At 50.2% G+C, this 27,240-nt stretch overlaps 1 long non-coding RNA gene across 1 annotated transcript; it reads right to left on the bottom strand.

The window, feature by feature from the left end:
- Positions 1-2,966: 2,966 nt before the first annotated feature.
- LOC120498438 lies at positions 2,967-3,618 on the bottom strand. Its single transcript, XR_005626681.1, has 3 exons — positions 3,486-3,618; positions 3,295-3,372; positions 2,967-2,997 (listed from the first exon to the last, which is right to left on the bottom strand). It is a non-coding gene; the product is annotated as an uncharacterized LOC120498438 (long non-coding RNA).
- Positions 3,619-27,240: the final 23,622 nt, after the last annotated feature.

Raw genomic sequence — 27,240 nt, 5'->3', positions numbered from 1 at the left:
AAGGCTTCCCAGGACTGGAAACCAGCACTCCAGCCAGGGATGAGCGTTCCCTTCACCATCCCTCTCTCCATCCCTTTGCTCCCATGCAGAGCCCTTGGGGTCCAGCCTCCCCCCACGCTGCTGCAGCACAAATCCCTCTGCTCCCCCATGCCAGAGCTCCACCCCAGCAAGGACAAGCACAGCTTCCCATGTCACTGCTTGCTCTCCCACCATCCCAGAGCAAGGACAAGCACAGCTTCCCATGTCTCAGCTTGCTCTCCCACCATCCCAGAGCAAGGACAAGCACAGCTTCCCGTGTCACAGCTTGCTCTCCCACCATCCCAGAGCAAGGACAAGCACAGCTTCCCATGTCACAGCTTGCTCTCCCACCATCCCAGAGCAAGGACAAGCACAGCTTGCTTGTGTTGGTCACAGGGGGAGACGGCACAAAAAGGCAACCCCTGATCACATCCCTCTGAGCTGTGAACATCCCTCTGGTCTGGGACTTTCCAAACACGGGGAGGAGGCTGGGGCTGAGGGACGGTAACTCTCTGACCAATTACAAAGTAATTAAAAGACCCACCAAGAAAGCTTTGCATATGGACTTCAATTATTACACCACAGTCCCGCCAGAAAAACACAAAAGAGGATCTTGGGCAGCTCGGAGGATGTATATGGCTTGTGTAGGTGGAGAGACCTAAGAGACGGTTACTTCGGGTAGGAAGTGGATTTTCCCTCTCCTATAATCTTGTTAAATTACCTTGGTTTTACATCAATGATTTATATCTCCCTCTTCAAATCCAGAGGGGAAAAAAAAACCCCAAACCCTCTCTAAACAGCCAGTGTGTGACAAGCAATACATTTTCACTTTCATTTACCCTCACACTGCAAAGTTCACTCAGCGAACCAGAAGTGTTAAAGGAAAATACTGGGAAGGACTGGTTTAAAAGAAAACCTTGGCTAAAGTGAGATGGAAAACAGATTTCCCGGGTTAGGTAAGTATCAGAAAATAATACATAATGTTAGACATCCGAAAAGGGAAGTAGGAAAATATTTAGGAATGTGCATAACCATTTGCAGCCTATGAAAAGCACAAAAACACAGTTTCATTAGGAAAGGACACTGCAAAGAGTGCCAGGAGGTGCCACGCTCCAGGACCTTCCTGGGAAATGGCCATATCCTGTGCCCAGCACTGGTTTTCTGGGAGTGCCTGTGTGCAGCTGGCTGAGGATTCCCAAACAGATTTCCATTTCCCTTTGGGTTTCAGGGAGCCTCCCTCCCTCCTCAGCCAGTTTGCATCTCTGTGGGTCCTGCAGCTTCCAGGGGGAATCATCCCTTAGCAACACTGACAAAAATGAAATAAAGACCTGGCACAGACCTGGAACCCAGGCCATGCTGCAGCCCACCTGATCTCCTCCACCTCCAGCTTTGCTGTACCCCACGGTGCTGCCCTGGAGCAGCAAGCCTTCCTTACCTGAAAGCCAGCCCCAAAAATGGGTGGGCACAGGTGAGGGAGGGGATGCTCCCTCTGCTCCTCCCTGGTGAGGCTCACCTGGAGCACCGTGTCCAGCCCTGGGGCCCCCAGCCCAGGAGGGACCTGGAGCTGCTGGAGTGAGCCCAGAGGAGGGCACGGAGATGCTCCAGGAGCAAACAGCTCTGTGTTCCCTGTGCTACAGCCCCAGCCATCACCCAGGGACGCCTTCAGCCCTGCCGAGTCACTGCTCTTCCCCCAGCAGGAGCAACACGCAGGACCAGGAGCATTCCCAGCCCATTCCCAATCCAGCCCCAGGAGCATTCCCACCTCTGCTCCAGGAGCATTCCCAGCCTGGCCCCAGAAGCATTCCCAGCTCAGCCCCAGGAGCATTCCCAGCCCAGCTCTAGGAGCATTCCCAGCTCAGCCCCAGGAGCATTCCCAGCCCATTCCCATCTCAGCCCCAGGACCATTCCCAGCCCAGCCCCAGCCCATTCCCAGGAGCATTCCCAGATTCCCATCTCCGCCCCAGGAGCATTCCCAGCTCAGCCGTGGCCCTGCTGCCCATCCAGGTCTGAGCAAGAGGGGAGCTCAATCCAGCCCTCTCTGTTCCTGGGTGAGCTGGATGGAAATCAGCAGGCTCCCAACTCCCATGGGAAGTCATTAAGAGCCTCCTGGACACTGCACATCCTGTAACAACAGAGCTGTTTTGGGATGCTGAGCGAGCAGCCCTGGGGCTGGGGAGCCCCTGGTGCTCCTGCCCCCGGGCACTGCCAGCCTGGCACAGCACAGGATGGGACTCGGAGTGCCTGTCCCCAGTGCCCACACGTGCTTGGAGAGGAAATCCCCCACGTGGGCTGGAGCACCCAGAGGGAAATAAAGCCATCTGTTCATTGAGGCAGGGCAGCCCCAAAGCAATTAATGTAAAGAGCCTGCATTAAGGGGTCTCTCCTTGATGCAAATCCCCTCTTGTAAACAAACCTTACAGGCCCTAGCCCCAGTCTCGAGGCAAGTTCCAATCTGATTAATTACTCCACATGACTTAAATTCCCCCTTCCAGTTACCAGTGAATGAAACTATCTTTTTGCTGAGGTATATTAAACACTACTGATTTTCACCTTGAGGTGTCCTTTGCAGCGATCATTAGTGAAACTGGGAACTCTCTGGGTGAAAAACAAGCAATTTAATTTGGTTTTTTGGCAGTAGTTGTTCTCCAGACCACCACCCACACGGCACAGCACAGAGCTCCACCACAGTCCAGCACACACTGAGTTTTATCTCTATATTTGCACCACTCCAGACTATTTTGGGTGCCCACCTAAAGCAGAGCACAGAGTGCAAGGTGTGTAGTTCAGTATATGAAAAAAGGAGAATAAATTAATGAGAAGGGAGCTCAGCAGCAGCTTTGTGCCATTCTCTGGGCAAGTCCTGGAAAGCACTCGTGGGAAAAGCACTTGGTGCAGGTGAGCTCACCTGGGCAGGAGAATTCCTGCAGGAACACACAGTGGGGAGTCTGGAAAAGCAGTGGGATGAAGAAACAGTCCCCCCTGTGGAGGAAATGCATCTGTTAACTGATGGTTTCAACATGGGAGCACCAAACTGGAGCCACAGCTCAAGGAGCCCCAAGGAAAGTCCACAGCTCCTCTGAGCTGAGCCTTCCCTCCCTCCACCAGCACCACTTCATCTTCTCAGATAATTAATTTGTTTCTCAGTCTTTCCATTTAAAGACACAAGTCTGAATCCTCCCCAAATTGCAACACAGCCTGGAAAAGCCTAATGTGCACCTCAGTCCTTACCAGCTTCATCCCTGCCCCACTGTGCTCCCCTCAGCAGGATGTGCTCACCTCAGCCCAGCATTATAAAGGGTTTGAAACCAGCCCGATTTCTTTCCCTTGTTTTGTACATCACTTTTTTCTTCTATTCTGTTTAAAAACAGACAGGAAAGAGATAAAATTATGGGAGCTAAGCGAATATTAAGCACTTTATACCTCACTGAATTGTGTTTCTTCCCTGCAAAGCAAAGTCTGGATGTTACCTGTGATGTTCACACAGAGGCTTTGCTTCTCTTGTCTTGCTTCAAGTCAGATCCAGTCTTCACTCAGAAGAAGTCCCCTTTCCCCAGCAGTAATGGAAATTTCCCAAACGTGGATAAAATGATGGTCCTGCAGTCGAAGACAGAAAGAGAAAAGCAAAATGCATTTCCTGAAAGCAAAAAAAGAAGATTTTCATTGAAGGTGATCTCTGCTGTCAGCCCCAGGACTTCCAGGCAGTTCAGAACAAGCATCTGCCCCTTGGCCTGAAGGACCAGAATGGCAAGTTTTGTTCTTACAAAAAAAAAAATTAATGAAATGTGAAATTGTGGGTGCCCTGTGTCTGTGTGTGGGGCTGAAGCTACCCAGAGCTGCTGGGCTGCCCTGATACCAGGGCAGGTAAACAGGAGATCTGATGGCCAGGGGAGAGTCAGCGCTGGGAACACTTGTGATTTTGGCATTGAAAGTGTTACAGAAAATTTGCCATAAAGTTCCTCTGAGGCTTTAATTTCCCTCCCCCAATCTTGCTTTGATTTTGATCCCCTCCTTCCCTCGTGTCCTTTGAACTCCTAAAAAGGCACTTTGAAGAGATGTCATAAAGTGGGGGCTTTATTCAGGATCTCCTCTTTGATGCTCCTGCTCGGCTGTGAAGTGCAGCCCCGCAGGATGTGCAGCCAGAGGCGCTGAGAGCCGAGACACAAGGGAAGGGCACAGGAGTACAAGTGTGGATGTGGAGCTTGGGAGCAGCTCCTGGGCACGGGCACAGCCCCAGGGCGGGTCCTGGGCTGCAGGGACCTGCTGTGCTTACAGCCAGCCTGCCCTGCCGGGGGATGGAGGAGAGGGGCAGCACCTGGGGGTCCCTTATCCCAAACCACCCTGGTGCCACCACCAGGCTACAGCCGTGTGACAATTCCTGTGCCTGGGTGACATCCCCTGAGATGGGTGATGGATAGATGATGGATGGATGGATGGATAGATGGATGGATGGATGGATAGATGGATGGATGGATGGATAGATGGATGGATGGATGGATAGATGGATGGATGGATGGATAGATGGATGGATGGATGGATAGATGGATGGATGGATGGATAGATGGATGGATGGATGGATAGATGGATGGATGGATGGATAGATGGATGGATGGATGGATAGATGGATGGATGGATGGATAGATGGATGGATGGATGGATAGATGGATGGATGGATGGATAGATGGATGGATGGATGGATAGATGGATGGATGGATGGATAGATGGATGGATGGATGGATAGATGGATGGATGGATGGATAGATGGATGGATGGATGGATAGATGGATGGATGGATGGATAGATGGATGGATGGATGGATAGATGGATGGATGGATGGATAGATGGATGGATGGATGGATAGATGGATGGATGGATGGATAGATGGATGGATGGATGGATAGATGGATGGATGGATGGATAGATGGATGGATGGATGGATAGATGGATGGATGGATGGATAGATGGATGGATGGATGGATAGATGGATGGATGGATGGATAGATGGATGGATGGATGGATAGATGGATGGATGGATGGATAGATGGATGGATGGATGGATAGATGGATGGATGGATGGATAGATGGATGGATGGATGGATAGATGGATGGATGGATGGATAGATGGATGGATGGATGGATAGATGGATGGATGGATGGATAGATGGATGGATGGATGGATAGATGGATGGATGGATGGATAGATGGATGGATGGATGGATAGATGGATGGATGGATGGATAGATGGATGGATGGATGGATAGATGGATGGATGGATGGATAGATGGATGGATGGATGGATAGATGGATGGATGGATGGATAGATGGATGGATGGATGGATAGATGGATGGATGGATGGATAGATGGATGGATGGATGGATAGATGGATGGATGGATGGATAGATGGATGGATGGATGGATAGATGGATGGATGGATGGATAGATGGATGGATGGATGGATAGATGGATGGATGGATGGATAGATGGATGGATGGATGGATGAAGAGCTGTGTCCGTGTCACTTGGAGCAGCTCTGGCACTCAACCCCCAGGGCTCAGCCCAGCCCAGCAGCTCCAGGAGTCGGTGCTGCCATCACCCTGCAGCCCTCCCCACCTCCAGCTGTCCAGACATAAAAGGTCCTGCTGTCCAGGACAAAACAGTATTAAATAATCCAAAATGTGAATAATCCTATTAAATGATCAAAAATTTAAATAATCCTGTGCACACCAACCACTAAGAGCAGGCCTTCATCTCCCAAGCCCATCCCATGGGGAGCTGAGGGCACAGCCCAGGCAGGGGGAAGCAGGTGCAGAGCTCAGCCCCAGCAGCAGCTCTTCACACCCAGGGAGAGTGCCCAGCAGCAGCTCTTCACACCCAGGGAGAGTGCACACTCCAAGCACCCTTTCCACATCTAGAAACTCAGAATGCCAGGCTCACTGAGGCTGGAAAAGCCCTCTCAGACCATGGAGTCCAGCCCTGCTGCAGCCCAGGCTGAGGCTGGGTCGCTCTTTTCCCCTCCTGAGCTTCTTCCTGAGCCAGGATGGGACATTTCACAGCGGAGCTGTTTGTGCAGCACAGGCCCCGTGGCACAAAGCCACTGCTTGGAGCCTCTCAACTTTGTTTAACCTTTGCATAGGGAATTGCATTAACTCATCCAAGGGAACCTCTCAGCTAGGGAGAAACAGATGTTCAGGCATTAGATAAGCTACGAGCAAGTCCATGGTGTTTATCAGCAGGGACGTGGGGTTGAGTTTGGGTTTGTTATTTTTATTGGGTGAGCAGTGGTAGGAATTATTCGGAAATAAGTGAAAATTATCCTGAAAACTGCTTGAAGTGCTTCTGAAAGGATATTTTCCTCAGTTGCTCCTTCTTACCTGCAATATCAATTCATATTCTTTTTTTTTTTTTTTTTTTTAGAATTGCAGCCAAGTATCTGCTTCCAAGACTGAATGCAGATGCAGCTGGAACAGGAAATTTTAACTTGCTTCCAACCTGGGAATTTTGCACTTTAAGCTTGAGATAAGGAGAGAACTTGGTTTTAAAGACACATGTCCCCTAACAAAAGACAATTGTCCTTCCAGAGGGGCCACCCCACAGTCATCCTGAGAAACCAGTACTGCAGAAAATGGCAAACTCTAAAGAGCTGAGTAATCCTAGTGAGCAGGACACCTTCCACTAGCCCAGGTTACTCCAGGGATGGGGCAGCCACAGCTTCTCTGGGCAACCTGTGCCACCCAGGCAAAGCCACAGCTGCACTGGCATTGCCCAGAAATTCTTACAGAGCACAAGGGAGACCTGACAAAGCAACCATGGCTTTTCTTGGTGCAGCCAAGGAGCCTTGGGAAGAGGCACAGCAGCCTGGCTCCTCCTGCAGCTTCTCCCTTCACACAACCAGCCGTGAGGAAAGCAAGCAAAGAGAAAAAAAAAGGGGCAGTGAATGAAAAACAAGTATTTTGTGATGGGCATTTTGTGTTACTGACCTGTGGCAGATGTTTCAAAGGCACAATCAAACATCTGAAGCTGCAAATATAAAAGCTGGCTCTAGGGAGAAACCCAGCAACCCAAACATCCCCTCAGCTCAGGGCCTGAAGCTTCCATCTCCTTAAGCCCTGCTGTCCCACTCACACAGGACATGTCCCCAAGGACCTTCCCCAAGAGGAGGGCAGGGAGCAGAGAGCTGCCCTGCCACGGCCAAACCCACTCTGCAGCAAAGTAGGTCAAACTGAAATGCTTTGCTCCCAGCTGAAGGTCACCACTGTCTCCCCAGCCTGCGCTGGGCAAGTGAAGTGTATTTACATTGAGAAGATGTGGAGAGGTTTTGGAGCTGGAAGTGGTTAGAGGAAAAACAGACTGTTAAAGAGAGCAGGAGCATGAGCCTGCATCCGAAATGCTGAACGCTGAGGGAGGAAAGAATGAAAAATCCCAAATAACAGACATTTCCCTCAAAGGGCAGGCGTGTTAGAACTGCCTTCCCCACTCCTGGGCAAGCACTGGGATGTGCTCCTGTACAAACTACAGCGCTGATGAGAGGTCTTGGGTAACATTTGCAGAGGGCTTTGACATGGAAAGTCCAAATTTCCCTTTACAGAGGCAAAGTCTGACAAAAGCATAATGGAAAGAGGATTCTGACGGACAAAAATTGACTCCCTGGCACACACACAGGCCCACGCAAACTTTCCAGCCTGCCCTCCAAGTGTGAGCACTGGTCTTTCCATTAAGAGCCTGAAAGCTCAGAAAGCTTCTGGAGGAAAGGTAAACTCATGATTAGACTGAGCACGACTTTTTCCTTGGATTTCTGCAGAATTTTTACATGTGGTTTTGCAACAGGAGCAGGAATTACCTGGGTACGTTTGTGGGTGTCTCTTCTGACTGCCCTGCAAGAGGAGCACCAATGTAGCCATTTCAGGGTGCTTGTCTGAAATCACTCCTGGGGACATCTGTCAGAGGAGGCTTCATATGGAAATAAAATCATGGAAGAAATCACAGAATTCTTCAGGTTGGAAAAGCCCTCTAAGGTCATCGAGTCCGAGTGTTCCCCAGCACTGCCAATGCCACCTCTAACCCATGTCCCCAAGTGCCACATGCACACGGCTGTTAAATCCCTCTGGGGATGGGGACTCCACTCTTCTTTCAGGGAAGAAATTTCCCCCAATGTCCAACCCAAACCTCCCCTGCTGCAACTTGAGGCCATTTCTTTCTGTCCTGTCACCTGTTCTCGGGAGAGGACACCAATCCCCACCTGGCTGAAACCTCCTGCACAGAACCTGGCTCTGAAGGCACACTGAACTTTGGGACAGCCCAAACCTAAAGCAGGCTGCCTCCTCCGCCCTGGTCTCCCCAGCATGATCCCACCACCCAGGGGTCTGCTGGAAGCCTCAGGCAGGGGTTGACACGGAGGTTCCACCACTCTCACAACGCACAGACCATCTCCTCTGCCCCTGTGGAAGCCACAGCACTGCCTGCACAGGACAGTTATGTTAGAAGACTAATTAATGTGTTTTGGCTGTCTCCTAATGAACCCCAGCAGCTGGAAGCAGGCGTGGTGCCAGCGCCACGTGACCCCCTGCTCTCCCTTGGCCTCGGCTCAGGAATCTCTGCTCAAGTATCCAGTTGTCCTGCACAACTCTTTTTTCCCCCCCAAACTGAACTAATCAATGTCTGGCTGCGATTTATCGTGCAGGGAGGGGGAGAAACGTGCCTGGAAAAGCTGTTGTGCATCTCCCAGTGTGTTCTGAGCCCGCTCCCATGCAGCCATGCCCAGGATTGCACCCCTCCATTTGTCTTCCCGCGAGCAGAACGGCTGGAAGCGGATGAGCGCCTGCCATGGAGAGCAGTTTTGAGTGAGGTTATTGCATTCTTGACTTAAGCCCATTTTTCTGGTTTCCATGCAAACGTCAATGAATTTTAAAAGGGAGCATTCAGGCCAGACCTTGCGATTCAGACAAAATACAGTATCTCTCTATATGGGGATTATGCTCCTGCTTGGCACGGGGGGAATCCGTTGGATTTCTTCTCCTCTCACCACTACAACCCCTGACTGTCCCACACATCCCAGTTACCTCCATCGGCTGCTGCGCCATTCCCACGACTCCAGGCAGGAATGCTCACACCAAAAGCACAGGAATATAAATGCTTGCACCCCATCCATGAACACCCACACACGTACAGGTGTGTGCCGGCACCGAGCACGGCAGGAATGTAAATATGTTTTACTCCTAATTATGGAAAGTGCTCTGGCAGGAGGCAGCCGGGGACACAAAGAGCTACTATTGAGGTTCCTCAGGCTGTGGCCTCCATTCAGCACACAATTGACAATATTTAGACAGCATGGGCTGGTTCCTTCCTTCGCAAGGTAACTTCCTCGTCTGGCAGCCCCGGCAGGCTGTAAATGACCTTGTGTTTGAGGACAGTGGCAAATCAAAGAAGTGGCCAAAGGCGAGCGGCGCCTGCTCGCTGCTGCTCCTCCACCACCATTCCCTGCTCCCTCACAGCCCCCGGGGCTGAACAGAGGGGCAGGATTTGCTCCCGTGCTGCCCAGCAGGGAGCACCAGGAGATCCCACTGCAGAAAGCAGGACATAAACTATGGCATGCGAGTAAAGACTGGCTTATTGATCCCAAAGGAATCTCGTTTGGGCTTTTGTCTCGCTCATCTCTCCCCTCCCATTTTCAACCTTCCCCAGGCAAACTCTGCCCTCCAAGATGCTCAAAGGTTTGCTGGTCCTTCACTGGGCAGCTTCGCTCCCAATCCCTTCCTCGCTGTCCATGCCCTGTTCCAGTCTGGCTCCCGTAACACACAGGGCCAGACCACAAGGCACACTGACTTCTGCAAGTCTGGCTCTAAAACCAAATAAAAAGCTTTTCATTGACACTCGAGTGTAGGTGCAGCAAGTCAAAAGCCTTATTTTCATGTTTTACAGCGCTCCCACCTGAATAAATTCATTTTAAGTGCCACTTTTCCATTTGTGGATTATGAAAGGTTGGGAGGTCTGGATGCCATCACCAGGAACCGAAGGGCAGTATATCACCCACTGCAGGAGCCTGTCAGTGCTGCTGTGCCCACAGCCATGGCACTGCAGAGCCTTGCCAAGCATTGCCCCGGTGACCCCAGTGTGAGCAAGGCCCTGCCTGGGACACACGGACAGACACAGGGACAGACAGACAGCAGCAGGTCTGCTCCTCGCAGAGTGGGACAGGCCATAAAGCAATGGTGGGACTTGAGTGTGACATGGCTCGGTGGAAAGAAAATCCCTAATATAAAATATTTCCTAATCCGCCCACCTTCCTGCTCCCGTTTGGAGCAGAACGGCCCCGTTGTGCTCCGGGGTTTGCTCAAGGCACAGCCTGCACAGGCAGAGGAGGGGCTGCACATCCTCAGCATGAGCACAGCCCCAAACCCAACGGGGGCTCTTGCAAACACCCAGTTTGGATCCAGGGCCAGCCCATTTCCAGCTACAATGCACAGCATCACCTTAAATTACAAATCACATGTACCTGTGGGTGTAAGTGCAAGTGCCTGAGGCAGAGTTGGCACACCAACAGCTACAGGAGAAATCTGAAGAAATAAAGTGCCGTGGGATTGTTGGCTTTGCATATATTTGATTTTCCAGCCGTTTTTAATCATATGGAAGCACGGCTTAGGGGTGTTGGAGCATCGCTGCTGCCAGCCCAGAGGACAGAGGTGCTCTGTCTGCCCAGCCTCCAGACCTGAAGCTCTGTCCACAGTGGGAGCATGCACCATCCTGTCAAACTCACAAAGCATCAGCAAGCTCAGCATCTGCCAGGAGGAGGATCGCCAGGTTCAGAGCCAGAGCAGAAGCAGGAGGTGCTCCCTGTTTCCTCCCACTCTGCACACAGAAGGTTTTCCACAGCCTTTGAGGCTCTCGAGCAAACCAGGGAAGGCTGGAGCTTGTTCCACTCGTGCAAGGAAGCTGCTGTGACAAACCAAGACTCGTTTGGCCGGGGAGCTGCAGCACCACAGGGCTCCTCACTCCTCACACACACAGCCCTCCACAGTAATGCAGGGACAGAAGCACTAGGTGGCAAAAACAGCCAACAGGTTCTTATTAGTTACAATCTGGAAATGAGCATTAATGCCTCTATAAAATTTCAGGGAGTTTAAAACCAGCCATGACGGAGCTCAGCCCAGCACCAGCGTGTTTTGCTGTTCCCAGTGAAGGATGGCTCACAATCAGACAGAGAAAAGGGGGAGGAAGGGGTTAAACCCCAAATTGTTACTGAATAAATAGTACCAAAGCAGAAAAAATATCTTGCTGGATTTCTGAGCACCATTTCCTTCCTGGCAATGACCATGTAATAAAGCATCAAAATAAACAGTAATCAAAAAAATAAATGTCTGGAATTGGTCTGTATTCCAGATGAGAAACATCTGCAGGGGTAGATCAGCAGATCTTTTCTCTTTTTCCTGGGCAATTAGTTGGACAATTCTTCTCTCTTATAAGTAAAATTATTCTCCCAGCCTCTTCTATCACCTCATAAATTAAATCAGTATTTTTGCAAAGGAAGGTAAAATCAATAAATACCTCCAGATAAATAAGAGCAAAAGACTCCCCTAGACACAGCTGAGCCATTCTCCTTGGGACCGTTCCCTGTGCAGCTCTCCTCATTTCCAACTGCACTTTCTCAAGAGGATGGGGGGAAAAAATCAACCCTCAAATGTTTTAAAATTTAAAATTACGGTTATAATTTTTCCTGTGCAGAAATGAACATGAGATAAGGCTGGATTCGACCAATGTATTAACTGTGACTTGTTACAGACCACAAACAAGGACAGAACCATTCATTTTGGAGCCACCACTGCCAATTATGAAAGCATTGTGCTTGCCATACACATTGATTAGAAAAGCTGTTTGTTTGAACTAATAAAGCAGTAAATGAGCTGAAATTGTCTTTTCTTTATTTTTAATATGATAAATGGAATAAACTATGGGTACATCTGTTCCAAGCTTCTTCTCCAAAACATGTTATGTCTGAAAAGCCTGAAAAATGTTCTTTTCCATTCCAACATTTCAAAGTAATGATTTTCTGCAAAGCATCACCTACAAAACATCCATCAGGCTTACACACTTTAATCCTCATCCTGCATTTAGTTCCCTTTCTGAGCTAAACCACATTACATGGGGAGGAGAAAAGAGGCATTAGCCTCCAGACAAATCCTGGGCATCTCTGGCTCAGCACCCCAGGGTGCAGCTCTGAGCTGCCCCAGGACCATGGAGCCCTTGGGGTGGGAAAGGCCTCCCTTGAAAGACTGAGTGCAACCATTAAGCCACCACTAATCAAAGTCCCCAGGTGCCACCTCTACAGCTGTGCCACTTTCAGACAAATCTGTATTAGCACAATAGGAAGAAGCCAGAGGGACAGACACGTGCTCTGTTTTAGCCACAAAATTATTTTCCCCTCTCCCATTACCACTGTTTTTTTAAACCTTGCTGCTTAGGTCTCTGAGCCTCTCCCAGCAGGATGAACCTCTGGGCATCTTGAGCAGGAAAATGTACACAGACCTCTTGGATTTTAAAAACATTTCCACCAAATTGCAAGGAAAATTCCCTACAGCATCTGTGCAGCACTGCAGCAGTCCCTGCTCCCTGAGACACCACACAGAGTAAATGCTGAACCTTTTTTTTGCCCAGGAACTGTGGTGACACAGCACATCAAGGTAAATCCACATTCCAGCTTTGGGATCTCCCAGGATCAGTCCAGCTGGAGCTGGGAATGCAGACCTGCTTCCTGCACTGCCTCAGAATGGGAGCTTAGCAAAACAGCAAATAGAGAAAAAAAAGTGTCACCAGATAATGAACACCTTATTTTAGGCTGTGGTTAAGTCATTTGCTTTTCTGAGAAGGGAGTTGTTTTATTGTATTTAGTGGGGGTTTAAGGGCAGCCATGGTGAAGTTTCTACATAAAGGAAAAGCAAACAGCTGAAGTGTCCTCCCTGGGCTTTGATCCTCCCTGCAGTGAGTAAACCATGAAGTGATTGTTAAATCCTAATCCGATTTAAAACTGCTTTTGAATGCTTTAGGGGAGGAAGTGCTGGCTCTCACCGTCCTTTCCAGCCCAGGGGTTTAAAGCTGTGTCACTCTGCCTGTGCAGAGCCAGGATCCCCTTCCCTGGCAGCTGCTGCAGCCCAAAACACCACCTCGAGATAAAGCTCATTCCAGCTGGAAGTGGATAAATCCCTCATGTGGGCACCTGGAGAAAGCTCTTTGTAACTCAGTACAGGAACACAGCTCAGGGGACAGGATCCCACAGGAGCACAGCTCAGGGGACAGGATCCCACAGGAACACAGCTCAGGGGACAGGATCCCACAGGAACACAGCTCAGGGGACAGGATCCCACAGGAGCACAGCTCAGGGGACAGGATCCCACAGGAACAGAGATCATGGGACAGGATCCCACAGGAACAGGGATCATGAGACAGGATCCCACAGGAACACAGCTCAGGGAACAGGATCCCACAGGAACAGAGATCATGGGACAGGATCCTGCAAGGAGTTCTCAGCCTGGGCAAAGCCCTGGACCTCTCCTGGGCAGGCCTGGCTCTGCTGTGACAGACCCTGCTGACAGCACAACCCAACCCGACACCAAGAAACTGCCCTGACTCTCCTGAGGAGCATTTCTGGGATGTGGATCCAGAGCAGTACTTCCCTTAATCTCTGTTGAACTTAGCACATAAAAATATTTATGTTTTTTCTTCCAGAAATGCCATTCAAAAGGAATCAGGATCAAGCAACCTGCAAAATGTAATACAACAATTGCCAACCAAACTTCAGCTGCAGCATCTTTGCTGTGAGAGTCTCTCATGACATGCTGGCAGATGAGTTTTATGCCACCTATTGTTTATTCCATACCTTATTCTTCTCTGGACCCCTCTGGTTTGTTGTTGAGATTATCTAGAAATGCACCTGCAGCCCAATGGCCCCATGATCACAGAGTCAGAGAGGTGTGGGACCCTGCCAGACCAGGAGCTGCACAGCCAGAGTGACAGCCCTGCTTTCAAAGGGTTTGTGAAGGAGAAAACCAGGACCACTGAAGATTTAGGATCCTTACATCTGGATTCTGTCACTGTAGCAGGATAAAACAAAGCCATGATCCAACCTTCTTTGGTCAAGCGTGGATCAGAAGATGAGCAAACACATCCCAGCTCAGCAAGTCATTATTATTTGTGTGTTCAGTCCACCAAGAGCCTGGTAGGAACAGAGACTTCAACATGCAAACCAGGGCCCCAGGACACCAGGATTAGAAATGTGCTGGCAACTGGCAAGATATCAGAACAGTTTCCTTGGCTGGAGCCAAAAGGCAGGGATTTTGTCTTGGAACTGTTTACAAATCCCAGCTCCAGAAAAGTGAAGAGGCTGAGTGTGAGCATTGACTCAGGAAAACCAGGACACGGGCGTCGGTTCCGGGAACATGGAACAGCGTGGATCTTCATGGGGAACCAGCGTGGATCTTCAGGGGAAACCAGAGTGGATCTTCTTGGGGAAACCAGTGTGGATCTTCATGGGGAAACCAGGGTGGATCTTCTTGGGGAAACCAGTGTGGATCTTCATGGGGAAACCAGAGTGGATCTTCTTGGGGAAACCAGTGTGGATCTTCAGGGGAAACCAGAGTGGATCTTCTTGGGGAAACCAGTGTGGATCTTCATGGGGAAACCAGGGTGGATCTTCCTGGGGAAACCAGGGTGGATCTTCATGGGGAAACCAGGGTGGATCTTCAGGGGAAACCAGGGTGGATCTTCATGGTGAAACCAGCACGGATCTTCACGGGGAAACCAGTGTGGATCTTCATGGGAAACCAGCGTGGATCTTCAGGGGAAAACCAGCATGGATCTTCATGGGGAAACCAGCGTGGATCTTCAGGGGAAACCAGCGTGGATCTTCATGGGGAAACCAGCATGGATCTTCAGGGGAAACCAGCCTCCATGTGCCAGTGCACATCCAGCCACGGCTGCAGATCCCCTGGAGCTGGATCCCACCTTGAGCAAGGTCTGGGAGCTGCTTCAGCCCCACAGTGAGAGACCTCTGCTCTCCAGGATGTTTCCAAAGGTAAGAAGGAGGACAGGCAAGAGCAGGACCCTCTGCTCCCTTCCAAAAGCAACTTCTAAAGAGCAAAATGACCTTTGCTCCAGGAGAATGTGCTTCTGCAGCAAGACTGTTACATTTTTTGAAATGATCTCTTTTCAAACAATTAAAATCCACGCCCACACCATATGCAAGGCCGCGAGTCAAATCTCTGCTTTACATCACACACGGCACTTTTAAATGACATCTCCTTTTTCCGGGGTGGAAAATCACAGTCAGCATTTGTATATAAATATTATTACACAGCTTGAATGTGGAAGCCAGGAAACAGAGAGTGCTGCATGACAACGTGCTAAAAATTCCTTGGTGCATTTTTTTTTTTTTGTGTGTGTGGAGAAGGCAGCACTGTTTGTCCAGGGATCCCATTGTCACACACAGCAGCTCGCCCAGGACCAACACGTCCTCCTGCAAGCAGAGTCAGCAGCACGTAGGAAATTCCCTCCTCAGCTTCTGATACTCGTTCACTGCTCTCCTGAAAATTATGGATTCATTTTACCTGTGCATACATTAAGTCCCAGGCTATTGTCATGCTCTCACTACTCGTATGCCTAAGAACAGGAACACAATAATTAGGAGGGTGAGCTTGTCCTCCAAAGAGAAGCAGATGAAGAAACTGCTGGCACAGATTCTCTTTTAAGCCATAATAGCATTGGTTATCTTAATAATATTGCTTCATTCTAATGAAAGTATATTTCATTAGACAGATTTTCAACCTCAAGGGTCCCCTGTCATAGCTCACAAGTGACTGACAGGGCCAAAGACTAGGACTGGACTTTGTTTTGGGCTAAGATCAAGCTCAGGGTCAGCTTGCCATGCAATAGCTGGAGCCTGTCTGAGTGGCATCAGATCCTCATTTCTCCGGGGATGCTTTAACTTGCTATTCCAGGGCTGCAGAGACAGGAGTTTAATAGCCCAGGGCTTTTCCATCGCCAAGGAACAAATGACAACACCTGAAATTGAAATCTCCAGCCTCCAGATCACCAAACCTTAATCCCTCCATATCAATGGTCCAGTCTCTGCTGCTAAAAATACCCCAAACTGGCCGACGCCGGCTCTTCAAGCATCCACAAATAGCGGCTGGTTTTTTGAAAGCCACACACTTCCATGTGTCCACAATGTGCTGCCTGCCTTTGAAAACAAAAACACTTCCACTGGAGATACACACTGTTCCACTGGAGCAGTCAATCCGAGCCCTGAGGCACAAAAAGCTCGGCGAGGGAGAAGCCACAATCACAAACACCCCACAGGCACGGGGCTCCCTGGGGATCCCGCTGCCCTGACATCCAACCATTCCTGCTGGGAAGCAGCAAGACAAGGAAACGGGAGCAGGGAAGGACACCCCACCACTCCCAGAGACACAGCACGGCATGGGCACAGCCACAGCCCCTCCCCAAGGCTGTCCTTAAACACTCTCACTGCGTTCTGCTGGACAAAGCAGAGCTGACCTGTCAAAGGTGCTGAAGGTGCTCCAGGCTTCATAAGAGAGCCTGGGACAGAAAAGGGATGCATGACACCCTCTAAGGAATGTTTTTAAGACAAAAATGTGGCTGGAGCAGTAAAGTGCCTGGGATGGGGAATAAGGAAAAGTGGACTGAGGTGGGGGTTCCGTTCAACCTGTTGTTCCACGCTCTACCTAAAATTCCACTAATCTCCCTAAAATTTCTGAAGACAGCAAAATCTTTCCCTTTGGAGCTTCCAGCCCCAGAATAGCCCACAGAGCTGGACCAGGGCCTCCTGCCTAAAACACTCCCAGGGTCAAACAAGTAGGACAAATCCACATAATTTCATTACTCATATCACTGAACTTATTGAGATAGGACAAAAAGATTTGAGGGTTCCCTGCCCCTCTGGCTGCCAAGCTCCTGTCAGGGATATCAATTTGCAGATCAGCTACAAGAATTTAACATTCCTGACAATTCTGGGGGCCAAGATTTGATTTGATTATGAAAATTCAGGGTCATTTCCAAACTGTATTCATTCTGGTTCTAATTACTTCGATAACTGAGACAAGTTTTGAGGTGACATCTCCAGTCTCTTTCAACACATGCTTTAATGAAAAGAAATTCACAAAACCAAAATAAACAGGTCAAAATTAGTACAAATAACTTTTGCCTTGTAACATTAACCCTTTCAAGGGACATTGGACATAACTTGATGGTCTTGGGAAGTTCCCTTCCATTAGATGGACTGAGGGCTTTGTTTTAGAGCTGAAAAAGTGGAGTCTTAGACTGGGCTGAAATATAAATCTCAAAATTCCCAAAATTCCAGACCAATAATTCACACCAGTTTCTCCTCCCTGGTTTTCCCATTTGTCCCCCAGATGAGCAGAGCCCCTGCACTGCTCTGCACCAAACACCAGCCAGGACGTGCCCGAGGACTGGGGAGTGTTTTCCCTCGGAGGAACTCGGCCGTCACATCCCATTCCATTTGGAACTTGGGCTATTTTTGCCCTGTGCATCATCCAGTGCTTGTCCTCGCTGGCTCTCGCCTGCCAGGACGATGACTAACTTTCTCCCTCCACTTGTTCCCTCCACCCCTGAGAACATTCACGTCCATCTGGAGTTCCTCACAACAAAATATTTTTCAGCGAACCAAAACACCGTAAAACAGGATCAGCCCAGCATCCTCCCAGTCCTGGCAGAGCTGGTGCCCTTCACCCCGGGCTGGGGAGGCTCCCCTGGGCTCTGCAGGGTGCCCAGGTGAGGAACCCCTGGGGCTGCTCAGAGCTTTCCTAAATCAGCGAGGTCCTGCTCATTGTCTGTGCTTTACTCACTGCCCATTCTAAGATAAATGAAAGACAATCCCAGAGTGGTTTGGGGTGGAGAGGACCTGAAATCTCATCCAGTGCCACCCCTGCCATGGCAGGGACACCTCCCACCGTCCCAGGTGCCCCCAGCCCCAGTGTCCAGCCTGGCCTTGGCACTGCCAGGGATCCAGGGGCAGCCCCAGCTGCTCTGGGCACCCTGTGCCAGGGCCTGCCACTCTCCCAGGGAGGGATTTTTTCCCTGTATCCTATCTAGCCCTGCCCTCTGTCAGGGGGAATTCCCTTGTTTGTCATTCCATGCCCACCTTTCCACCTGTTCCCAGCACCCAGCCTCACCTCCCTCCCCTCCTCTGGAGGAACAGGAGGCTCTGGAGATGCCTTCCCCAAACTCTCTGGGTATTCAAAGGTCAGGAAGCTAAGGAGGGAGGAACAAAAGGGTGCTATCAGCTGAACTGGAATGAGTCACATTCATTTCAAGCACTATCTGCTTTTGTTCATCAGCAGCCAGGGCTAATTAGGGTGCTGAGGAAATGCATCCCCTCACAGGTGCTGAGTGTCCCTTGTGTGCCAGCCCCTGACACTGATAAATCCCCCGCTCACAGGAAGGAAGAAAACTCTGAAGGGAACCAGGAACGGCAGAGAGGAGGAAGGTGCCCAAAAAAGACCTCATGAGGAACAAAGAAAATGAAAAAAAAAAAAATAGAAAAGCTTCTGAGATCCATTAAAGGCAAATCATTTAACATTTACTTTTCCTTCTGGTGCTCTTCTAAGTTTCCACATTACTGCACCATTAATTAGGCAAAACTACAGGAAATGATGGGTATTTTGACAGAGCATCGAGTGCTGGACTCGGCCCAGCAGAGCTGTCATAACATCCTGATATACAGCATGAGGGGCTGTGGGCTGGGGGGCTTTTAAAGAAAAAACTAAACCACAACAGAACACGAAACCCCAGTAATTCTGTCAAAGGCAACAGGTTAAGGCCACAAAGAAAAGTGGGGTTTAAGTGCAAAAAAAAAAATTTCCTTTCAAATTGCATATTTTCCAGTCTGTAAATTTTTAATGGATATAATCTGGGTATTTTCAAAGCAGGGACAGGAGGAAATTAGTCAGGAAAATATTTAAGTGTTAGAATGTGGTAATTATATACAATTATGTGACTCTGTAATACCCAGTGATACTTCAAAGAGGGAAGGGTTGGGTTGATTTTGCTGTACCCTGTGGAGGAGTAAACACGAGGGATGGAAAACCAAGGGCATCAGAGCTGATTTTGCAGGGACAGTCAGACCCCCCTCGCCCACGTGCAGCTGGGGTGAGGTGCAGGCCCCCCAGAAGCTCCAGCAGGGCCCCACAGGCACCACCAACCCCCTGGGACATTCACCCAACCCTCAGCCTGGAACAAACTCACACCAGCTCCTCAAGGAATGGCACTTTCCTGAGGGGAATTTAACCTGGAGGAATAGTCTCACTTGCAGTTTATTTTAGCAGTTATAAATCATGAGTGGAACGCCAGATTTCAGCATTTCCATTGTGATGTGTGTTACAGATCCCCCAAAAACCAAAGCCAGTCAAAAATGATGCCGTGGGGCTGGAGACAGGAGCCACACAAACCAGATCAATGTCACAGGGCCCAGAGGAGCTCTGGTCAAAATATGCAGTTAATTAATCACCCCCATCCTGGGGAGCCAGCAGAGAGCTACAATCCAGAGTGATTTTACAGTATAAAAACCCCAAGGCAATTGTTCCCCCCCAGCACAGCCCACAGACATCTTCTCAGGCAGTCCTCACATTTGAAACCTTAGCCTCAGAAATAACAGGAATTACTCCACAGGAACACCTTTAGCTACTGCAGCAGCTACACTGGGATTAAATCTGTGCTTTTTTGCTCCAAGTTGCATAAAGTTCAGGCCAGAAATGCAAGAGGAAAAAGACACTGGTGGTGCCTTGGTGATCAAAGCTCCCTCAGCTCCAGGGATTTATCCACTGGCATTGCAGGGCTTCAGCTCTCTTTAAAGAACAGCCCCCACATCTTCCCAGCAAACCAAAACTAACTGGACACAAAAAATGTTCAAAAGCTGACTAGATTATCTAATTGAAGAGACCTCTGAGATTGTTTTGATGTAATTTGGTTTTGGGGAAAGTTCACTTTTACAGAAGAAGGAAAAATATAATATAACAGTAATTTATTTGAGCTTTTATGCTGATACATTAATACAGTGTGGCTGTTACTCATCAGTATCCCTGTCTGTGTCAGGTGGAAGATTCAGACCTTATTCCTGCCAAAATAAAGATGGATTTTCTGTCTGCCTTTGGTCACTTCAGTATGTGTGCAAAAGATCAGTTGATATTTAAGTGTTTGCTTTGCTGTTCATTAATTACATCATGCAGTGAAAAGTTATGTGGCTTTTTAGGAAGGAATTTGAGGGTTTTCTGACCAAAATGTAGCTGGGTATTGCGAGGGCTTCAGGCGTGGATGCAGCATTTCTTCAGGCTGCTGTCAATAATTTGTAGCTCTGGCCACGGACTGGGAAGTGAGAGCAATCCCAAAACTCGGATTTTTCAGGCTCAGCCTGACCTGCTGCAGCAATACAGACACCAAAAGACCTGTGAAGCACTGCTGCATGGCCAGCACGACTTCTGAGGGCAGGACTTTGCACGAAGTTGCTTTGTTGGCTGGGGAGCACCATTTCCTCCCTGTGAAAATCCATTTCCTACTCACAGGTGAAGCTGCTGAGAGCCCTGAGCCATCACTTCTTCCCTGGCATTTAAAGAGCAGATATCCACCCCTCCTGAGCCTTGAAGTCCGTAGGAAAGACAATTCCCAGGTGTTGCAGACAGGCAGGGGGGGGCTGTGCCCTGCCAGGACCACCTGCCCCACCCAGGGCCAGGGTCCCCAGGCAGGGAAGCTCCACAGGGACCTGAGCCTTGTCACCCCCAGGGCACCTGGGGAGAGCTCCCGGGCTCTCGGGGACAATGTGCATAGCCACGCTCCCCCTGCCCTGAAAATATGTTTGCATTTGTTCACTTTGTTGCTAAAAATGCTTGAGTCACATGGGAACGCCTGGGAATGCAGCCCAGGAATTTTGTTTGTAAGCAGAATTGTGTTTCTGGAGACTATTGACCTGAACCGTAAATAAATATTCAGAAAGAAACCGTAAATAAATATTCAGAAATTTATGGTCCTTGAGATGCTCGAGTCAATCAAAACCAGGTGAAACATTTCCCTCCCTGAAATACCATCAAGTGGCTGAGTCCTGCAGGTTGGGAAAGAACCCACAGCCCTTCCAAGAAGATGGAGCAGCAGGTGCAGTGTCACACCTGGAGCCTGTGAAGGGACAATCCTTATCTCATACTGATAACGAGCACTGCTCTGGAGGGATCCCAGCAGCCTCAGAGCCTGCTCACCCATCACAGCCAGGCTGGAGCTGCTCTCCCTCTGCCTGGGGAGCTCTACCTGTGCAAAGCACAGCTCTGCAGAGCAGCCTGCCCAAAATCCCAAGCCTGGTCAGGTCCCAACTTCAGAATTTGTATTTATTTCAGTGCAGTTTTTCATGCCAGTGAATGGCAAATTGCTCTGCTGCACTGAGAGATGATGACACAGCCAGCACACTGCAAACATTAGCCAGAAAACGTCTTCAAAGCAGCAAAACTCCAAAAAGAACAAAAGATGGGGCATTCAGGTGGAATTAAAGCTACGAGGTAAGTCAGATATAATTGTAAAAAATAAACAAGTATAACACCCAAACCCTCAAAAAACCCCTTACATACTTTTTATGTCCCAGGCCAGGTTGGACAGGGCTTGGAGCAGCCTGGGACAGTGGAAGGTGTCCCTGCCATGGCAGGGGTGGAATGAGATGAGCTTTAAAGTTCCTCCCCACCCAAACCCTTCCAGGATTCTGTGCTTTGCCATTTTCCAAATTTGCTGCATAGATTTCTCTTTAGGTTTGTTTCAGGATTTTTTATCCCACTCATGAGGACTTGGTACAGAATTCCCCACCACAGCCCGTGGCTGCAGCAGCAGTTCAAGACTGAAGATCTTCCCTTCTACCTGACTAAAATCCTCTCATCTTCCCCCAGCTGGTGCTCCCAAATTTCCACTGCTTGTGTTAAAACCCAAAATAACCCTGCAGGCTCCACAGCCAGGTAAGGCCACAGAGCAGGACTGCAAGGGAAGGAAGGAAACGAAGCAGTTGGTGTTAATTATGCAAAACAAGATGTGACTCCAAGGATGTGAGTAATGTCTGGATACAACAACAGGTGCCTGATAAGAGAGGAGGAAGCCCAGACCTTTCATGTGTGCCGCAGACGCAGGGCTGAGAGCTTCACTGGGAACACAGATAAGGACTCTTAGTCACCCCCGGGGCAGTTTGCAGAGTTTATGAGGTGATTTCATAACAGGAGGGGACGTGCCAGGGGCCTGGCTGCCAGGGAGAGGCCCCTGCTGCGTGCCAGGGCACCTCAAGGCAGCCAGATACAGCTGGGGACACTTCCTGAGTGTCCCTGCACGGATGAGCCCAGCACTGCCTGCCACCCACACAAATCCAGTCAGGTGACACCCATCCATCCATCCATCCATGCATCATCCATCCATCCATCCATCCTCCATCATCCATCCATCCATCCTCCATCATCCATCCATCCATCCTCCATCATCCATCCATCCATCCTCCATCATCCATCCATCCATCCTCCATCATCCATCCATCCATCCTCCATCATCCATCCATCCATCCTCCATCATCCATCCATCCATCCTCCATCATCCATCCATCCATCCTCCATCATCCATCCATCCATCCTCCATCATCCATCCATCCATCCTCCATCATCCATCCATCCATCCTCCATCATCCATCCATCCATCCTCCATCATCCATCCATCCATCCTCCATCATCCATCCATCCATCCTCCATCATCCATCCATCCATCCTCCATCATCCATCCATCCATCCTCCATCATCCATCCATCCATCCTCCATCATCCATCCATCCATCCTCCATCATCCATCCATCCATCCTCCATCATCCATCCATCCATCCTCCATCATCCATCCATCCATCCTCCATCATCCATCCATCCATCCTCCATCATCCATCCATCCATCCTCCATCATCCATCCATCCATCCTCCATCATCCATCCATCCATCCTCCATCATCCATCCATCCATCCTCCATCATCCATCCATCCATCCTCCATCATCCATCCATCCATCCTCCATCATCCATCCATCCATCCTCCATCATCCATCCATCCATCCTCCATCATCCATCCATCCATCCTCCATCATCCATCCATCCATCCTCCATCATCCATCCATCCATCCTCCATCATCCATCCATCCATCCTCCATCATCCATCCATCCATCCTCCATCATCCATCCATCCATCCTCCATCATCCATCCATCCATCCTCCATCATCCATCCATCCATCCTCCATCATCCATCCATCCATCCTCCATCATCCATCCATCCATCCTCCATCATCCATCCATCCATCCTCCATCATCCATCCATCCATCCTCCATCATCCATCCATCCATCCTCCATCATCCATCCATCCATCCTCCATCATCCATCCATCCATCCTCCATCATCCATCCATCCATCCTCCATCATCCATCCATCCATCCTCCATCATCCATCCATCCATCCTCCATCATCCATCCATCCATCCTCCATCATCCATCCATCCATCCCCTCCTGGTTACACCACCAGGCTCCTCTCCTCCTTCCCACGGAGGCTGTGATCAGAGGGAAGCTCTGGGAGGTGGTGTCTCCCAGGGAGCCACAGGCTCCACCAGCTCCACCAGCTCCCATCCTCCCAGGTTCTGCCAAGCTCACGTTCAGCCCCGTGAGAGCTGCACCAGCGCCTCCACAGCCGAGCAGGCACTGCTGGCTCCTGGCTGGCACCTCTTCTGTGGCACCTGCTTTCTGTTTGGCACCTCCTTCCCGTTCCAGGCTGTGCCCAAGAGCCACAACCCCGCTGTTTTCCCAACACTCTGTGATTCCACACCAACCCCCTGTCACTCATCTCCGTGACAGAGCAGCACAGTAACTGCTGGTTGCAGTGCATGAGGGGAGGAGAATTCCTATAGCAACATCCAAACACTTTCTCTGCCTTATGTATGACAAATATCTGGCACAATCCACCAGGACTTATCAGCAGGACTCATCCTTCCCACTCTGCCTGTGGCTGGAGGCATCACAAGCATCAGACAAATCAGGAACGTGGGATGCTGCCCCAGATGGGTTTTAGAGCAATGCGTTTCCATGCAAGGGGCACATTGTGCCAGAGGATTAAAAGAGAAGCATTCCATTCCCCAGGTTTTATCAATTCTTTCTAAGAGGTGATAAGATCTGAAATTCTCAGTTTTCATTTTTAATAAGAAAAGTTAATCTACAGTTTCTATCCTTATTACATGCATGACAATGGTGAAGTAAATAATGAGAAGGAAAAGGTTCTTTTCCTTCCACCACCAAGAGATGGCAAAACCCCCCATGTGGGCATCCTTTGGTTCTGAGAGGCCAGGCCAAGGTTACAAACCACCTCCTCCACAGTCACCTGCACCCACTGCCAGCAAATCAGAAAATTCCAGAGGCAGGATCAGCTGAGGAGGGAAGGAGCTCCTTCCTCAGCCCTGTTACCGCCAGGCTCCGACGCCAGCCAGAAAGGATTTGGAGGAGCACGAAAACCTCAGCAGATAAAGTCCACACATCTGCTCTTGATCCAGCTTCAAGCCAGCAGAAAGCCAAGTGGGCCAGGATGGAAGGCAGAACACGGCTCCACGCTCAGAGCCTCTGAAGCCCGAGTTACGCGTTCCCCAGGGGGTTGCACTTTCACTTTCCTAAATTGCCTGCATATTTGCTTTTTTCTGATGGCAGATTAGGAACCATGCATTTCCTTAAACCGCCAGCTTTGGGCCAAGACACACACGCCCTGCCTGGAGCCCTGCCAGCCCACACAGCAGAGCAGAGCTGGAGAAGCACGCTCCAGAGCGAGCTGCTGCGAGCGAGCCCGGCAGGCGGTGAGTGCCCGCGCTCACACACACCCAGCTCGGCCAGGCCGGGCAGGCTGCTCCCAGCCTGCACAAGAACCGAATTAGAGCACTTCAGAGGCAAAGCAAGTGTGGCAGCACCTCGATTCATCCCAGAGAAGAAATCACGATGGAAAATCTGCAGCCATTTCAGGGCTTAAACGGGCATGAACTGAGCGAGCAATTAATTTCCTGCACGAGGAAGGAGTGCAGAGTTCAGCATCAGCAGCACTGCCAACGTGTATAAACTTATCACATGTCCTGGGATAAGGAATTTCCCTTCAAGCCTCCAGAATCCCGCAAAGATAACACAAAGCTCCTCCCTGGCACTGCAGAGCCCTCCCGACAAGGAGTCTCCTCCCCACAGGTACAACCTGCTTTCCACAGCAGCAGAGGAGATCTGGGGAGCAGACAGAGCATCAGCAGAGGTGGGGACACACCACCCCTGCCCTGCCCAGCGCAGCAGCACAGGCATCTCCAGCTCCCCCTGCTTGCAGAGGGACTCCAGAGGAGCCAGGAATCTCCAGAGTGCAGAGCATCCACCACCCTCACCTGGGCTTTCACCTCACTGATCCCCAGCTCTGGGTCCTGAGCCAGAGCCAGAGCAGAGCCCGCTGGTACCAAGGGAAACAGCAGCTTGGAGGAACCCACACACAATTCCACACACAATTCCACACCCACACACAACTCCAAACCCAAAGCCTTGCGTGCCTGAGCGTAGCAACCAGGCTAAGATCTAGCAAGAAACACCTTTGTCCATAGGGGAGAATTAGTCAAATCATGTTTTCAATAGGTCTTAAGGAAGAGCTAAATTAGCTCCAAGATTTACAATCTCATAATTCTCTGCCTGAAAAGGCTTCATCCATCCCCAGCCATGCCAGCAATATTCCCCGTTTTCTCTCCCGAGAACCGCACAGCCAGACCCCATTTCCTGCTCACTCCTTCACACCTGGATAATCATTTTTGTTTCCTCTCTCCAGTTTTATTGCCGGGGGGTTCCAGGAGGGCAGGGCTGTGGGCTTGCAGCCGCAGCCAGCACAGAGCAGCCCTGCAGGGGCCGGGGCTCGCAGGGAGATGCTCAGCGCTCTGCAACAAAGAACTTCCCCCGGGTATTGTGCCCGCGGCCCCGGAGCGCAGAACTCGCATTCAGAGATAAAAGCCTTCAGTTCTGAGGGGCTTGACTCTCCCACTGCTGCCACGTTACAGAACACCGGCAGCACTCAAATCAAGGTGCAGAATTTGTCCTGTGCCAGTGTTGTGAAATGATGGGATCAGAGAATTTTTGTGCGCAGAAATTTGAGTCTCTCAGCTTTGGGCTGGTTTCCAGCACGATTATATTTTTTCATCTTTTCTTCTATACAAGCTTTTTTTAAAACCACATTTTCTTCCATTATCCCTTTATTTGCCAATTTCCAAAATCACAGACATAGAATTTCTCTGCCTGCCTGTCCTTCCAGCAGTACTTCACTGCAAAGAACACGACCAGCAACAAAGCAACGCTTTCACCAACCACCCCCTATTTATTTTCAAAAGCACCCAGCTGATAGATTTGAAGGCCAGTAAGATTTTATGCAGCCTTCTGGAAAAGCTGTTCTTCAGGGAGTCTCCATCTTCTGTCCTTTCCTTGTGAAATTGCATTTGCCCGTGACCCATAGCACGGCTCCCACTCGGAAACGCGGCTGCCCTCGGAGACAAACACACCTAAGAGAATGATCAGGCTCAGAGCACAGCTCTTGGAGGGAGAAATCCTTCCCGGAGAAAGGAACCTCCCCGGTTTTGTATCTGCGGTAACATACATTGTTTGTATTAGCACTAAATAAATAAACAACGGCGTTTTATTCAGCGTTGTGCAAGCTTTGAAATCCACACGCCATAAATACGGCAGGAAATGAGCGGGGCCTCGGTTTGTGCTCTGCAGATGACTCCTCACAGATATTGAAATACATCATTAATGCGTTTTCAGGAAAGCAACCTGGCTGGGAGGGTCCCGGGGGACCGCGGCCCCACCTGCGCCGCCTCCGCGCCGGCCGGGAGCGGAGCCCGCCCGTGCCGGGGAAACCGAGGCACCGAGGGGCGTCCAGAGCTGGGCACGGCCCCGGGCAGGGCTCGCCGACACGCTCTGCCAAGGACGGGTGGGAAGCCCGGGCCGAGGAGCTGCCTGGGAGAGGCTCCCCAAAAGCTGAGCCCGGGCAGGGCTGCGGGGCGAGAGCAGCGCTCCGATGGCCTCGCGTCCGTGAAACGGGAGCGGCCGCTGGCGCCGGGGGTGCGGGGGACCTGCGGCTCTGCCCCAGCCCCCCAGAGGAGGAGAGCCATGAGATAACCGCGCA

This window comes from Passer montanus, unplaced genomic scaffold (genome assembly GCF_014805655.1).
Source record: "Passer montanus isolate IOZ18808 unplaced genomic scaffold, ASM1480565v1 scaffold15, whole genome shotgun sequence".
In the NCBI taxonomy this organism is placed as follows: Eukaryota; Metazoa; Chordata; class Aves; order Passeriformes; family Passeridae; genus Passer; species Passer montanus.
Note: the sequence above shows the minus strand (reverse complement) of the source record. Positions and strands in the feature narration are given on the sequence as shown.